At 43.5% G+C, this 15,465-nt stretch overlaps 2 non-coding genes across 2 annotated transcripts; both read right to left on the reverse strand.

Annotated features, from left to right (window-relative positions):
* Positions 1 to 2,962: 2,962 nt before the first annotated feature.
* On the reverse strand, positions 2,963 to 3,034 carry TRNAP-CGG (transfer RNA proline (anticodon CGG)). The gene has a single exon. It is a non-coding gene; the product is annotated as a tRNA-Pro (tRNA).
* A 1,025-nt stretch (positions 3,035 to 4,059) lies between these two features.
* Positions 4,060 to 4,131, reverse strand: TRNAP-CGG (transfer RNA proline (anticodon CGG)). The gene has a single exon. It is a non-coding gene; the product is annotated as a tRNA-Pro (tRNA).
* Between the last annotated feature and the right edge of the window lie 11,334 nt (positions 4,132 to 15,465).

Here is a 15,465-nt window from a genome sequence, read left to right on the forward strand (position 1 = left end):
CAATTACTTCTGCAAAAACTCGGGGCCGTCCGGGATTTAAACCCGGGACCACTCACACACGAAGCGAGTATCATACCCCTAGACCAACGGAACAGTATGACACTGAAGCATGCTAAATTTATAGGCCTACAATTCTACTATTTGTGTTTAAATAGTCAATTACTTCTGAAAAAACTCGGGTCCGTGCGGGATTTGAACCCGGGACCACTCGCACGCAAAGCGAGTATGATACCCCTTGACCAACGGACCATATGTGTAACTGAAACAAGTTCAACTCGTAAGACTACCCTGTCAATAGTTGCATTTAAATAGTCACTAAATTTCTCCTACAAAACTCGGGTCCGCCCGGGATTTGAACCCGGGACCACTCGCACCCAAAGCGAGTATCATACCCCTAGACCAACGGAACAGTATGACACTGAAGCATACTAAACTTATAGGCCTACAATTTTACTATTTGTGTTTAAATAGTCAATTAATGCTGCAAAAACTCGGGTCCGTCCGGCATTTGAACCCGGGACCGTCCGGCATTTGAACCCGGGACCACTCGCACCCAAAGCGAGTATGATACCCCTAGACCAACGGAACAGTATGACACTGAAGTATGGTAAACTTATAGGCCTACAATTTTACTATTTGTGTTTAAATAGTCAATTACTTCTGCAAAAACTCGGGTCCGTCCGGGATTGGAACCCGGGACCACTCACACCCGAAGCGAGTATCATACCTCTAGACCAACGGAACAGTATGACACTGAAGCATGCTAAACTTAGAGGCCTACAATTTTACTATTTGTGTTTAAATAGTCAATTACTTCTGCAAAAACTCGGGTCCGACCGGGATTTGAACCCGGAACCACTCGCACTTAAAGCGAGTAAGATATCCCTAGACCAACGGACCATGTATGTAACTGAAACAAGCTCAACTTTTAAGACTACCCTGTCAATAAATGCATTTAAATAGTCACTAAATTTCTTCTGCAAAAACTCGGGTCCGTCCGGGATTTGAACCCAGGACCACTCGCACCCAAAGTGAGTATGATACCCCTAGACCAACGGAACAGTATGACACTGAAGCATGCTAAACTTATAGGCCTACAATTTTACTATTTGTGTTTAAATAGTCAATTACTTCTGCAAAAACTCGGGTCCGTCCGGGATTTGAACCAGGAACCACTCACACCCGAAGCGAGTATCATACCTCTAGACCAACGGAACAGTATGACACTGAAGCATGCTAAACTTATAGGCCTACAATTTTACTATTTGTGTTTAAATAGTCAATTACTTCTGCAAAAACTCGGGTCCGTCCGGGATTTGAACCAGGAACCACTCACACCCGAAGCGAGTATCATACCTCTAGACCAACGGAACAGCATGACACTGAAGCATGTTAAACTTATAGGCCTACAATTTTACTATTTGTGTTTAAATAGTCAATTACTTCTGCAAAAACTCGGGTCCGTCCGGGATTTGAACCAGGAACCACTCCAACCCGAAGCGAGTATCATACCTCTAGACCAACGGAACAGTATGACACTGAAGCATGCTAAACTTATAGGCCTACAATTTTACTATTTGTGTTTAAATAGTCAATTACTTCTGCAAAACTCGGGTCCGTCCGGGATTTGAACCCAGGACCACTAACAACCGAAGCGAGTATCATACCCCTAGACCAACGGAACAGTATGACACTGAAGCATGCTAAATTTATAGGCCTACAATTTTACTATTTGTGTTTAAATAGTCAATTGCTTCTGCAAAAACTCGGGTCCGTCCGGGATTTAAACCCGGGACCACTCGCACCCAAAGCGAGTATGATACCCCTAGACCAACGGACCTTGTGTGTAACTGAAACAGTTTCGGGACCACTCGCACCCAAAGCGAGTATCATACCCCTAGACCAACGGAACAGTATGATACTGAAGCATACTAAACTTATAAGCCTACAATTTTACTATTTGTGTTTAAATAGTCAATTACTTCTGCAAAAACTCGGGGCCGTCCGGGATTTAAACCCGGGACCACTCACACACGAAGCGAGTATCATACCCCTAGACCAACGGAACAGTATGACACTGAAGCATGCTAAATTTATAGGCCTACAATTCTACTATTTGTGTTTAAATAGTCAATTACTTCTGAAAAAACTCGGGTCCGTGCGGGATTTGAACCCGGGACCACTCGCACGCAAAGCGAGTATGATACCCCTAGACCAACGGACCATATGTGTAACTGAAACAAGTTCAACTCGTAAGACTACCCTGTCAATAGTTGCATTTAAATAGTCACTAAATTTCTCCTACAAAACTCGGGTCCGCCCGGGATTTGAACCCGGGACCACTCGCACCCAAAGCGAGTATCATACCCCTAGACCAACGGAACAGTATGACACTGAAGCATACTAAACTTATAGGCCTACAATTTTACTATTTGTGTTTAAATAGTCAATTAATGCTGCAAAAACTCGGGTCCGTCCGGCATTTGAACCCGGGACCGTCCGGCATTTGAACCCGGGACCACTCGCACCCAAAGCGAGTATGATACCCCTAGACCAACGGACCATGTGTGTAACTGAAACAAGTTCAACTCGCAAGACTACCCTGTCAATAGTTGCATATAAACAGTCACTAAATTTCTTCTCTGAAACTCGGGTCGCCCGGGATTTGAACCCGGGACCACTCGCACCCAAAGCGAGTATCATACCCCTAGACCAACGGAACAGTATGACACTGAAGCATGCTAAACTTATAGGCCTACAATTTTACTATTTGTGTTTAAATAGTCAATTACTTCTGCAAAAACTCGGGTCCGTCCGGGTATTGAACCCGGGACCACTCACACCCGAAGCGAGTATCATACCCCTAGACCAACGGAACAGTATGAAGCTGAAGCATGCTAAACTTATAGGCCTACAATTTTACTATTTGTGTTTAAATAGTCAATTACTTCTGCAAAAACTCGGGTCCGTCCGGGATTTGAACCCGGGACCACTCACACCCGAAGCGAGTATCATACCCCTAGACTAACGGAACAGTATGGCACTGAAGCATGCTAAACTCATAGGCCTACAATTTTACTATTTGTGTTTAAATAGTCACTAAATTTCTTCTCCAAAACTCGGTCCGCCCGGGATTTGAACCCGGGACCACTCGCACCCAAAGCGAGTATCATACCCCTAGACGAGCGGAAAAGTATGACACTGAAGCATGCTAAACTTATAGACCTACAATTTTACACTTTTTGTTTAAATAGTCAATTACTTCTGCAAAAACTCGGGGCCGTCCGGGATTTGAACCCGGGACCACTCACACACGAAGCGAGTATCATACCCCTAGACCAACGGAACAGTATGACACTGAAGCATGCTAAATTTATAGGCCTACAATTTTACTATTTGTGTTTAAATAGTCAATTACTTCTGAAAAAGCTCGGGTCCGTCCGGGATTTGAACCCGGGACCACTCGCACCCAAAGCGAGTATGATACCCCTAGACCAACGGACCATGTGTGTAACTGAAACAAGTTCAACTCGCAAGACTACCCTGTCAATAGTTGCATATAAATAGTCACTAAATTTCTTCTCTGAAACTCGGGTCGCCCGGGATTTGAACCCGGGACCACTCGCACCCAAAGCGAGTATCATACCCCTAGACCAACGGAACAGTATGACACTGAAGCATGCTAAACTTATAGGCCTACAATTTTACTATTTGTGTTTAAATAGTCAATTACTTCTGCAAAAACTCGGGTCCGTCCGGGTATTGAACCCGGGACCACTCACACCCGAAGCGAGTATCATACCCCTAGACCAACGGAACAGTATGAAACTGAAGCATGCTAAACTTATAGGCCTACAATTTTACTATTTGTGTTTAAATAGTCAATTACTTCTGCAAAAACTCGGGTCCGTCCGGGATTTGAACCCGGGACCACTCACACCCGAAACGAGTATCATACCCCTAGACCAACGGAACAGTATGAAACTGAAGCATGCTAAACTTATAGGCCTACAATTTTACTATTTGTGTTTAAATAGTCAATTACTTCTGCAAAAACTCGGGTCCGTCCGGGATTTGAACCCGGGACCACTCACACCCGAAGCGAGTATCATACCCCTAGACCAACGGACCATATGTGTAACTGAAACAAGTTCAACTCGTAAGACTACCCTGTCAATAGTTGCATTTAAATAGTCACTAAATTTCTCCTACAAAACTCGGGTCCGCCCGGGATTTGAACCCGGGACCACTCGCACCCAAAGCGAGTATCATACCCCTAGACCAACGGAACAGTATGACACTGAAGCATACTAAACTTATAGGCCTACAATTTTACTATTTGTGTTTAAATAGTCAATTACTTCTGCAAAAACTCGGGTCCGTCCGGCATTTGAACCCGGGACCGTCCGGCATTTGAACCCGGGACCACTCGCACCCAAAGCGAGTATGATACCCCTAGACCAACGGACCATGTGTGTAACTGAAACAAGTTCAACTCGCAAGACTACCCTGTCAATAGTTGCATATAAACAGTCACTAAATTTCTTCTCTGAAACTCGGGTCGCCCGGGATTTGAACCCGGGACCACTCGCACCCAAAGCGAGTATCATACCCCTAGACCAACGGAACAGTATGACACTGAAGCATGCTAAACTTATAGGCCTACAATTTTACTATTTGTGTTTAAATAGTCAATTACTTCTGCAAAAACTCGGGTCCGTCCGGGTATTGAACCCGGGACCACTCACACCCGAAGCGAGTATCATACCCCTAGACCAACGGAACAGTATGAAGCTGAAGCATGCTAAACTTATAGGCCTACAATTTTACTATTTGTGTTTAAATAGTCAATTACTTCTGCAAAAACTCGGGTCCGTCCGGGATTTGAACCCGGGACCACTCGCACCCAAAGCGAGTATCATACCCCTAGACGAGCGGAAAAGTATGACACTGAAGCATGCTAAACTTATAGACCTACAATTTTACACTTTTTGTTTAAATAGTCAATTACTTCTGCAAAAACTCGGGGCCGTCCGGGATTTGAACCCGGGACCACTCACACACGAAGCGAGTATCATACCCCTAGACCAACGGAACAGTATGACACTGAAGCATGCTAAATTTATAGGCCTACAATTTTACTATTTGTGTTTAAATAGTCAATTACTTCTGAAAAAGCTCGGGTCCGTCCGGGATTTGAACCCGGGACCACTCGCACCCAAAGCGAGTATGATACCCCTAGACCAACGGACCATGTGTGTAACTGAAACAAGTTCAACTCGCAAGACTACCCTGTCAATAGTTGCATATAAATAGTCACTAAATTTCTTCTCTGAAACTCGGGTCGCCCGGGATTTGAACCCGGGACCACTCGCACCCAAAGCGAGTATCATACCCCTAGACCAACGGAACAGTATGACACTGAAGCATGCTAAACTTATAGGCCTACAATTTTACTATTTGTGTTTAAATAGTCAATTACTTCTGCAAAAACTCGGGTCCGTCCGGGTATTGAACCCGGGACCACTCACACCCGAAGCGAGTATCATACCCCTAGACCAACGGAACAGTATGAAACTGAAGCATGCTAAACTTATAGGCCTACAATTTTACTATTTGTGTTTAAATAGTCAATTACTTCTGCAAAAACTCGGGTCCGTCCGGAATTTGAACCCGGGACAACTCACACCCGAAGCGAGTATCATACCCCTAGACTAACGGAACAGTATGGCACTGAAGCATGCTAAACTCATAGGCCTACAATTTTACTATTTGTGTTTAAATAGTCACTAAATTTCTTCTCCAAAACTCGGTCCGCCCGGGATTTGAACCCGGGACCACTCGCACCCAAAGCGAGTATCATACCCCTAGACGAGCGGAAAAGTATGACACTGAAGCATGCTAAACTTATAGACCTACAAATTTACACTTTTTGTTTAAATAGTCAATTACTTCTGCAAAAACTCGGGGCCGTCCGGGATTTGAACCCGGGACCACTCACACACGAAGCGAGTATCATACCCCTAGACCAACGGAACAGTATGACACTGAAGCATGCTAAATTTATAGGCCTACAATTTTACTATTTGTGTTTAAATAGTCAATTACTTCTGAAAAAACTCGGGTCCGTCCGGGATTTGAACCCGGGACCACTCGCACCCAAAGCGAGTATGATACCCCTAGACCAACGGACCATATGTGTAACTGAAACAAGTTCAACTCGTAAGACTACCCTGTCAATAGTTGCATTTAAATAGTCGCTAAATTTCTCCTACAAAACTCGGGTCCGCCCGGGATTTGAACCCGGGACCACTCGCACCCAAAGCGAGTATCATACCCCTAGACGAACGGAACAGTATGACACTGAAGCATGCTAAACTTATAGGCCTACAATTTTACACTTTTTGTTTAAATAGTCAATTACTTCTGCAAAAACTCGGGTCCGTCCGGGATTTGAACCCGGGACCACTCGCACCCAAAGCGAGTATGATACCCCTAGACCAACGGACCATATGTGTAACTGAAACAAGTTCAACTCGTAAGACTACCCTGTCAATAGTTGCATTTAAATAGTCACTAAATTTCTTCTCCAAAACTCGGGTCCGCCCGGGATTTGAACCCGGGACCACTCGCACCCAAAGCGAGTATCATACCCCTAGACCAACGGAACAGTATTACACTGAAGCATGCTAAACTTATAGGCCTACAATTTTACTATTTGTGTTTAAATAGTCAATTACTTCTGCAAATTCTCGGGTCCGTACGGGATTTGAACCCGGGACCACTCGCACCCAAAGTGAGCATGATACCCCTAGACCAACGGAACAGTATGACACTGAAGTATGGTAAACTTATAGGCCTACAATTTTATTATTTGTGTTTAAATAGTCAATTACTTCTGCAAAAACTCGGGTCCGTCCGGGATTTGAACCCTGGACCACTCGCACTCAAAGTGAGTATGATACCCCTAGACCAACGGAACAGCATGACACTGAAGCATGGTAAACTTATAGGCCTACAATTTTACTATTTGTGTTTAAATAGTCAATTACTTCTGCAAAAACTCGGGTCCGTCCGGGATTTGAACCAGGAACCACTCACACCCGAAGCGAGTATCATACCTCTAGACCAACGGAACAGTATGACACTGCAGCATGCTAAACTTATAGGCCTACAATTTTACTATTTGTGTTTAAATAGTCAATTACTTCTGCAAAAACTCGGGTCCGACCGGGATTTGAACCCGGAACCACTTGCACTTAAAGCGAGTAAGATATCCCTAGACCAACGGACCATGTTTGTAACTGACACAAGCTCAACTTTTAAGACTACCCTGTCAATAAATGCATTTAAATAGTCACTAAATTTCTTCTGCAAAAACTCGGGTCCGTCCGGGATTTGAACCCAGGACCACTCGCACCCAAAGTGAGTATGATACCCCTAGACCAACGGAACAGTATGACACTGAAGCATGCTAAACTTATAGGCCTACAATTTTACTATTTGTGTTTAAATAGTCAATTACTTCTGCAAAAACTCGGGTCCGTCCGGGATTTGAACCCGGGACCACTAACAACCGAAGCGAGTATCATACCCCTAGACCAACGGAACAGTATGACACTGAAGCATGCTAAATTTATAGGCCTACAATTTTACTATTTGTGTTTAAATAGTCAATTGCTTCTGCAAAAACTCGGGTCCGTCCGGGATTTAAACCCGGGACCACTCGCACTCAAAGTGAGTATGATACCCCTAGACCAACGGAACAGCATGACACTGAAGCATGGTAAACTTATAGGCCTACAATTTTACTATTTGTGTTTAAATAGTCAATTACTTCTGCAAAAACTCGGGTCCGTCCGGGATTTGAACCAGGAACCACTCACACCCGAAGCGAGTATCATACCTCTAGACCAACGGAACAGTATGACACTGAAGCATGCTAAACTTATAGGCCTACAATTTTACTATTTGTGTTTAAATAGTCAATTACTTCTGCAAAACTCGGGTCCGTCCGGGATTTGAACCCGGGACCACTAACAACCGAAGCGAGTATCATACCCCTAGACCAACGGAACAGTATGACACTGAAGCATGCTAAATTTATAGGCCTACAATTTTACTATTTGTGTTTAAATAGTCAATTGCTTCTGCAAAAACTCGGGTCCGTCCGGGATTTAAACCCGGGACCACTCGCACTCAAAGTGAGTATGATACCCCTAGACCAACGGAACAGCATGACACTGAAGCATGGTAAACTTATAGGCCTACAATTTTACTATTTGTGTTTAAATAGTCAATTACTTCTGCAAAAACTCGGGTCCGTCCGGGATTTGAACCAGGAACCACTCACACCCGAAGCGAGTATCATACCTCTAGACCAACGGAACAGTATGACACTGAAGCATGCTAAACTTATAGGCCTACAATTTTACTATTTGTGTTTAAATAGTCAATTACTTCTGCAAAACTCGGGTCCGTCCGGGATTTGAACCCGGGACCACTAACAACCGAAGCGAGTATCATACCCCTAGACCAACGGAACAGTATGACACTGAAGCATGCTAAATTTATAGGCCTACAATTTTACTATTTGTGTTTAAATAGTCAATTGCTTCTGCAAAAACTCGGGTCCGTCCGGGATTTAAACCCGGGACCACTCGCACCCAAAGCGAGTATGATACCCCTAGACCAACGGACCTTGTGTGTAACTGAAACAGTTTCGGGACCACTCGCACCCAAAGCGAGTATCATACCCCTAGACCAACGGAACAGTATGATACTGAAGCATACTAAACTTATAGGCCTACAATTTTACTATTTGTGTTTAAATAGTCAATTACTTCTGCAAAAACTCGGGGCCGTCCGGGATTTGAACCCGGGACCACTCACACACGAAGCGAGTATCATACCCCTAGACCAACGGAACAGTATGACACTGAAGCATGCTAAATTTATAGGCCTACAATTCTACTATTTGTGTTTAAATAGTCAATTACTTCTGAAAAAACTCGGGTCCGTGCGGGATTTGAACCCGGGACCACTCGCACGCAAAGCGAGTATGATACCCCTAGACCAACGGACCATATGTGTAACTGAAACAAGTTCAACTCGTAAGACTACCCTGTCAATAGTTGCATTTAAATAGTCACTAAATTTCTCCTACAAAACTCGGGTCCGCCCGGGATTTGAACCCGGGACCACTCGCACCCAAAGCGAGTATCATACCCCTAGACCAACGGAACAGTATGACACTGAAGCATACTAAACTTATAGGCCTACAATTTTACTATTTGTGTTTAAATAGTCAATTACTTCTGCAAAAACTCGGGTCCGTCCGGCATTTGAACCCGGGACCACTCGCACCCAAAGCGAGTATGATACCCCTAGACCAACGGACCATGTGTGTAACTGAAACAAGTTCAACTCGCAAGACTACCCTGTCAATAGTTGCATATAAATAGTCACTAAATTTCTTCTCTGAAACTCGGGTCGCCCGGGATTTGAACCCGGGACCACTCGCACCCAAAGCGAGTATCATACCCCTAGACCAACGGAACAGTATGACACTGAAGCATGCTAAACTTATAGGCCTACAATTTTACTATTTGTGTTTAAATAGTCAATTACTTCTGCAAAAACTCGGGTCCGTCCGGGTATTGAACCCGGGACCACACACACCCGAAGCGAGTATCATACCCCTAGACCAACGGAACAGTATGAAACTGAAGCATGCTAAACTTATAGGCCTACAATTTTACTATTTGTGTTTAAATAGTCAATTACTTCTGCAAAAACTCGGGTCCGTCCGGGATTTGAACCCGGGACCACTCACACCCGAAGGGAGTATCATACCCCTAGACTAACGGAACAGTATGGCACTGAAGCATGCTAAACTCATAGGCCTACAATTTTACTATTTGTGTTTAAATAGTCACTAAATTTCTTCTCCAAAACTCGGTCCGCCCGGGATTTGAACCCGGGACCACTCGCACCCAAAGCGAGTATCATACCCCTAGACGAGCGGAAAAGTATGACACTGAAGCATGCTAAACTTATAGACCTACAATTTTACACTTTTTGTTTAAATAGTCAATTACTTCTGCAAAAACTCGGGGCCGTCCGGGATTTGAACCCGGGACCACTCGCACCCAAAGCGAGTATCATACCCCTAGACCAACGGAACAGTATGACACTGAAGCATACTAAACTTATAGGCCTACAATTTTACTATTTGTGTTTAAATAGTCAATTACTTCTGCAAAAACTCGGGTCCGTCCGGCATTTGAACCCGGGACCACTCGCACCCAAAGCGAGTATGATACCCCTAGACCAACGGACCATGTGTGTAACTGAAACAAGTTCAACTCGTAAGACTACCCTGTCAATAGTTGCATATAAATAGTCACTAAATTTCTTCTCCGAAACTCGGGTCCGTCCGGGATTTGAACCCGGGACCACTAACAACCGAAGCGAGTATCATACCCCTAGTCCAACGGAACAGTACGACACTGAAGCATGCTAAACTTATAGGCCTACAATTTTACTATTTGTGTTTAAATAGTCAATTACTTCTGCAAAAACTCGGGTCCGTCCGGGATTTGAACCCGGGACCACTCAAACCCGAAGCGAGTATCATACCCCTAGACTAACGGAACAGTATGACACTGAAGCATGCTAAACTCATAGGCCTACAATTTTACTATTTGTGTTTAAATAGTCACTAAATTTCTTCTCCAAAACTCGGTCCGCCCGGGATATGAACCCGGGACCACTCGCACCCAAAGCGAGTATCATACCCCTAGACGAGCGGAAAAGTATGACACTGAAGCATGCTAAACTTATAGGCCTACAATTTTACACTTTTTGTTTAAATTGTCAATTACTTCTGCAAAAACTCGGGTCCGTCCGGGTATTGAACCCGGGACCACTCACACCCGAAGCGAGTATCATACCCCTAGACCAACGGAACAGTATGACACTGTAGCATGCTAAACTTATAGGCCTACAATTTTACTATTTGTGTTTAAATAGTCAATTACTTCTGCAAAAACTCGGGTCCGTCCGGGATTTGAACCCGGGACCACTCACACCCGAAGCGAGTATCATACCCCTAGACTAAAGGCTCGTTTACACAAGCCCGAGAATATGAAGCTTAAAGATGAGAGATGAAGCTGACCCGTGTTTCTGTTTCTCGCGTGACCGTTCACATGCCCGCGAGAATATCACTCGAACGAGCTTTTGCCTAGAGATGAAGCTGATTTTCCGAATAAGCTCGCGATCTGCCATGGCAGATTTTCTCGCACGAGATCAGCTTAATCGGAATGTCATGTGACTTTTGCTATCCAATGACAAGCATTTGTTTAGTCGGCGCATGGTCCGCGGTTAATTTGTCTTTGTCTGCTAGTCATTCACGCTTGATTTTGAGAGTAAAATTTTACAGTATAGAAAGAACGATGTCTTTGAAGAAAAAACGAACATGAAAATATTTTAAAAGCCATCAATAGAAAAATGGACAAGAAAGAAAGTTACATTTAATAAATTTAATTCGGGATTACTCGGATATTTGGGACAAGTCCAACATTAATTATCGAGACAGGAACTTGCAAAACTTAAAATGGGAAGCCATTGCCAGGGAAATTAAAATGACAGGCAATTAATATTATATTAAATGATAAGATCGTTACTAGTCCCGCCGCCATTTTGAATGTTTACCTTCTCGGCTTCTCGCAAAACCACGGTAATCTAAGCGCCTATGTGAACAATAGGCCTCGCGTAGAGAAGAAGCTTACGCCGAAACCGATTTTTTGCGCGAGATACAACATCATAACTTCGGAACCTACTTTCCGCTTCAGCTAGAGAACCTCGCACTTGTGTAAACGAGCCTTAACGGAACAGTATGACACTGAAGCATGCTAAACTCATAGGCCTACAATTTTACTATTTGTGTTTAAATAGTCACTAAATTTCTTCTCCAAAACTCGGGTCCGCCCGGGATTTGAACCCGGGACCACTCGCACCCAAAGCGAGTATCATACCCCTAGACGAGCGGAACAGTATGACACTGAAGCATGCTAAACTTATAGGCCTACATTTTTACACTTTTTGTTTAAATAGTCAATTACTTCTGCAAAAACTCGGGTCCGTCCGGGATTTGAACCCGGGACCACTCGCACCCAAAGCGAGTATGATACCCCTAGACCAACGGACCATATGTGTAACTGAAACAAGTTCAACTCGTAAGACTACCCTGTTAATAGTTGCATTTAAATAGTCACTAAATTTCTTCTCCAAAACTCGGGTCCGCCCGGGATTTGAACCCGGGACCACTCGCACCCAAAGCGAGTATCATACCCCTAGACCAACGGAACAGTATGTCACTGAAGCATGCTAAACTTATAGGCCTACAATTTGTTGTGGTTATTTAAGGAATAAATATCTAGCTTACTGCATGATTCTTTTATTCGGAGGTATGTTAACAAAAATAGTAATACATAATTATGGACCGGGTGATTGAATGATCTCACTCGTATAGTATCTTTCGGAGGAGTGAGGACAGAAAAAGGAGACGGGTTTTCTCCTAACGGAAAGCACGTGACCAATCACGCTCTGATTGGCTGAGGGAAATTATGGGTTTTAGGCCTAATGGCAAAGTATAATAAATACGACTTTCTACACTCCCCCTACTTTGACATTAGATTTCTTTTAAGTTTAAAGCTTTTACACAATTTCCAAAACTAGTCTTATTTAGGATTTTTGTGAAAATATCCGCGACATTATCTTTTGATGCGACATACTGTATAGACATTAAACCGTTCTCGAATTGCTCTCTAACAAAGTGAAATCTTATATCAATGTGTTTGGATTTTTGGTTTTCTATAGTATTTTTAGCAAAATAAATCGCGGATTGGTTATCACAATATAATACTGGTTGCGTTAACCTAATGTTAAATTGTCTTAGGTCATTAATAATAGGCGACAGCCACATTATTTCTTTCACTGCTTCAGATATGCCCACGTACTCTGCTTCCATACTGGATAGGGATACCGATTTCTGTTTCAGGGAACGCCATGTGATTGGTGCTGATCCAAGGAATGTGACGTATCCACAATTCGATCTTCTTGTATCACGGTCTGACGCCCAATCACTATCGCAGTAAATTCGGAGCTCTTGACTTGGTTTCTGTTTGTAGAATAATCCATGGCTATCGGTGGTTAGGACATACCTTGTTAACGGGAGCAGTGTGTTCCAATGAGTGTAGCCAGGATTGCTGCTGTATTGCGAAAGTGAGACGACTGAGAACAGAATATCAGGTCTTGTTCTTTGGGCTACGAATAGTAAGCTGCCAATCAACGATTTGTATGGGTATACTTCCATTCGTTTCTTTTCTTCATCAGTTGTCGGGCTATCCAGTCTTGATAAGATAAAATTAGGTTTCATAGGCAAGTTAACGGGGGTCTCTAACTTTATGTTGAATTTTCGTCCTATTTCTTGAACGTAGGATTTTTGGTGTAGTTTCATAGAGCCGTCTTCGTATCTTTGGAATTGGACACCCAGTAGCTTTTGTAATGGTCCTAACAACTTGAGTTCGTACTTTCTTGATAGTTTGTTCTTGATATCTTCTTCAATGTCCAAGTCCTTTGCGAGGATGACTATATCGTCGACGTAGACCAAAACAATCGCTTGTTTTGGTAAATAATAAGCACAGTTAGTACCGCTAAATTTCTTGAACCCGAGTTCGTCAAATGTATTGTCCAGTTCTTTGAACCAGAGACGCCCGCTCTGTTGTAAGCCATACAGCGCTTTTCGTACTTTTAAACAGTGGGTTGCTATATTTCCAGCGGTATAGCCTGGAATTTGACTCATATAGACGTCACGATCTAAGTCTCCATTAAGATAGGCGTTCTTTACATCCATATGGCAACTTTGCCAACCCAACATGACAACAAACAGTACGATAAAGAAACGAATCAGAGCAAAATTTACAACTGGTGCAAAAGTTTCTTCATAATCAATCCCTTCGACTTGACTATAACCTTTTGCTACTATGCGAGCTCGGTATCGAATTATCTTCCCTTGAGGGTCTTTCTTGAGGGTATATATCCAACGACATCCGACAACTTTACGTTCTTTGGGTTTTTCTACTAGGGTGGTTACTTCTCTTTCTGCTAGGGTACATATTTCTTCATCCATTGCCGTCCTCCACTCCTTTTCCTGCGGTGATGTTACGGCTTCTTCGTACGTTTGAGGTATATTAACCTCTGTACAATGCGCAGCGAATACTTCGTCTACGTCGTTTTGTGCTATTGTTGCCAGTAATTCTGATGCCTGGTTCTTCCTTGAGAAATCGAATAAATTAATATCGATTGGGAGGTTGTGTTCCTCTATATACGTCTCAACTTCAGGTCTTGAGCGGAAACTATTTCCGTTGGGATCAAAATAATAGATGTCCGCCATGCCTTTCGTTCTTCCTGATTGCCTGATTCTGACTTCGCGTCTCCAGCCTTTTAGGGTTCCTCCTTGCGCTCCCCCTGTTGCTTGTTCCGTTGCGTCTTCTTCCTCTTCTTCTGTTGCTTGTTTTTCTGGCTGGGTGATGTCTTTCGCTCCCCCTGCTTCTTTTTCTTTAGTCCTTTGTGTCGTTGGTGTGTGAGGTACTGGTTGTGCAATGGTGGGTTGTATGTCCCCGTCGTCATCATCCTCGTCTTCATCATCGTCTGGCCATGAAAAGACGGTTGTTTCCTGCTCTAGATCTTGAGGTCTTTCATATTCCATACCCAAAATGTTCTCGTCGAATCTGACGTGCTTGGTTTCTTTGATTTTTCCTTCTGATGGGTGGTATATTCGATATCCTCTGGTGTTAAATGCATATCCAACAAGTACGCCCGTTTTCGACCGGTTCGTTAACTTGCTCTTGCGTTTTTGCTTTGGGATGTGCACAAATGCGAGGCTACCAATCCTTTTGAGGTGCTTGCCACTTGGTGTCCTTCCCATCATTATTTCCGCAGGGACCTTGTTCCCGAGCATGGAGTGTCTCGATCGGTTTTTGAGGTACACCGCGGTTCTTACGATTTCCGCCCACATGGTGAGTGGGAGTTTCGCTTCTTCTATCAGGGTACGTGTCATGTTCAATAACGTCCTGTTAATTCTTTCGGATACTCCTTTCATAGGGGGTGAGTAAGTGTTTGTTAGTTCATGTCTGATTCCTTCTGTTTTTAGGTACTTGTCGAAATCATCGGAGCAATATTCCCCTCCATTGTCTGTTCTAATGGCTTTTATTTTTCTTCCGGTTTCTCTTTCAACTCTTCTCTGGAATATCTTGAATTTGTCGAAGACTTCATTCTTTCTTTTCAAAACGAAAATCCATATATATCGACTGTGGTCGTCAATGAATGTTACGAAATAACGAGCGCCTCCAATTGAATTTACCGTCGCTGGTCCCCAAACATCCGAATGGATAAGATCCA

The sequence above is a fragment of the Phalangium opilio genome, unplaced genomic scaffold (genome assembly GCF_054372755.1).
Source record: "Phalangium opilio isolate 3A_F unplaced genomic scaffold, DU_Popi_V2 ptg000240l_1, whole genome shotgun sequence".
Lineage (NCBI taxonomy): Eukaryota > Metazoa > Arthropoda > Arachnida > Opiliones > Phalangiidae > Phalangium > Phalangium opilio.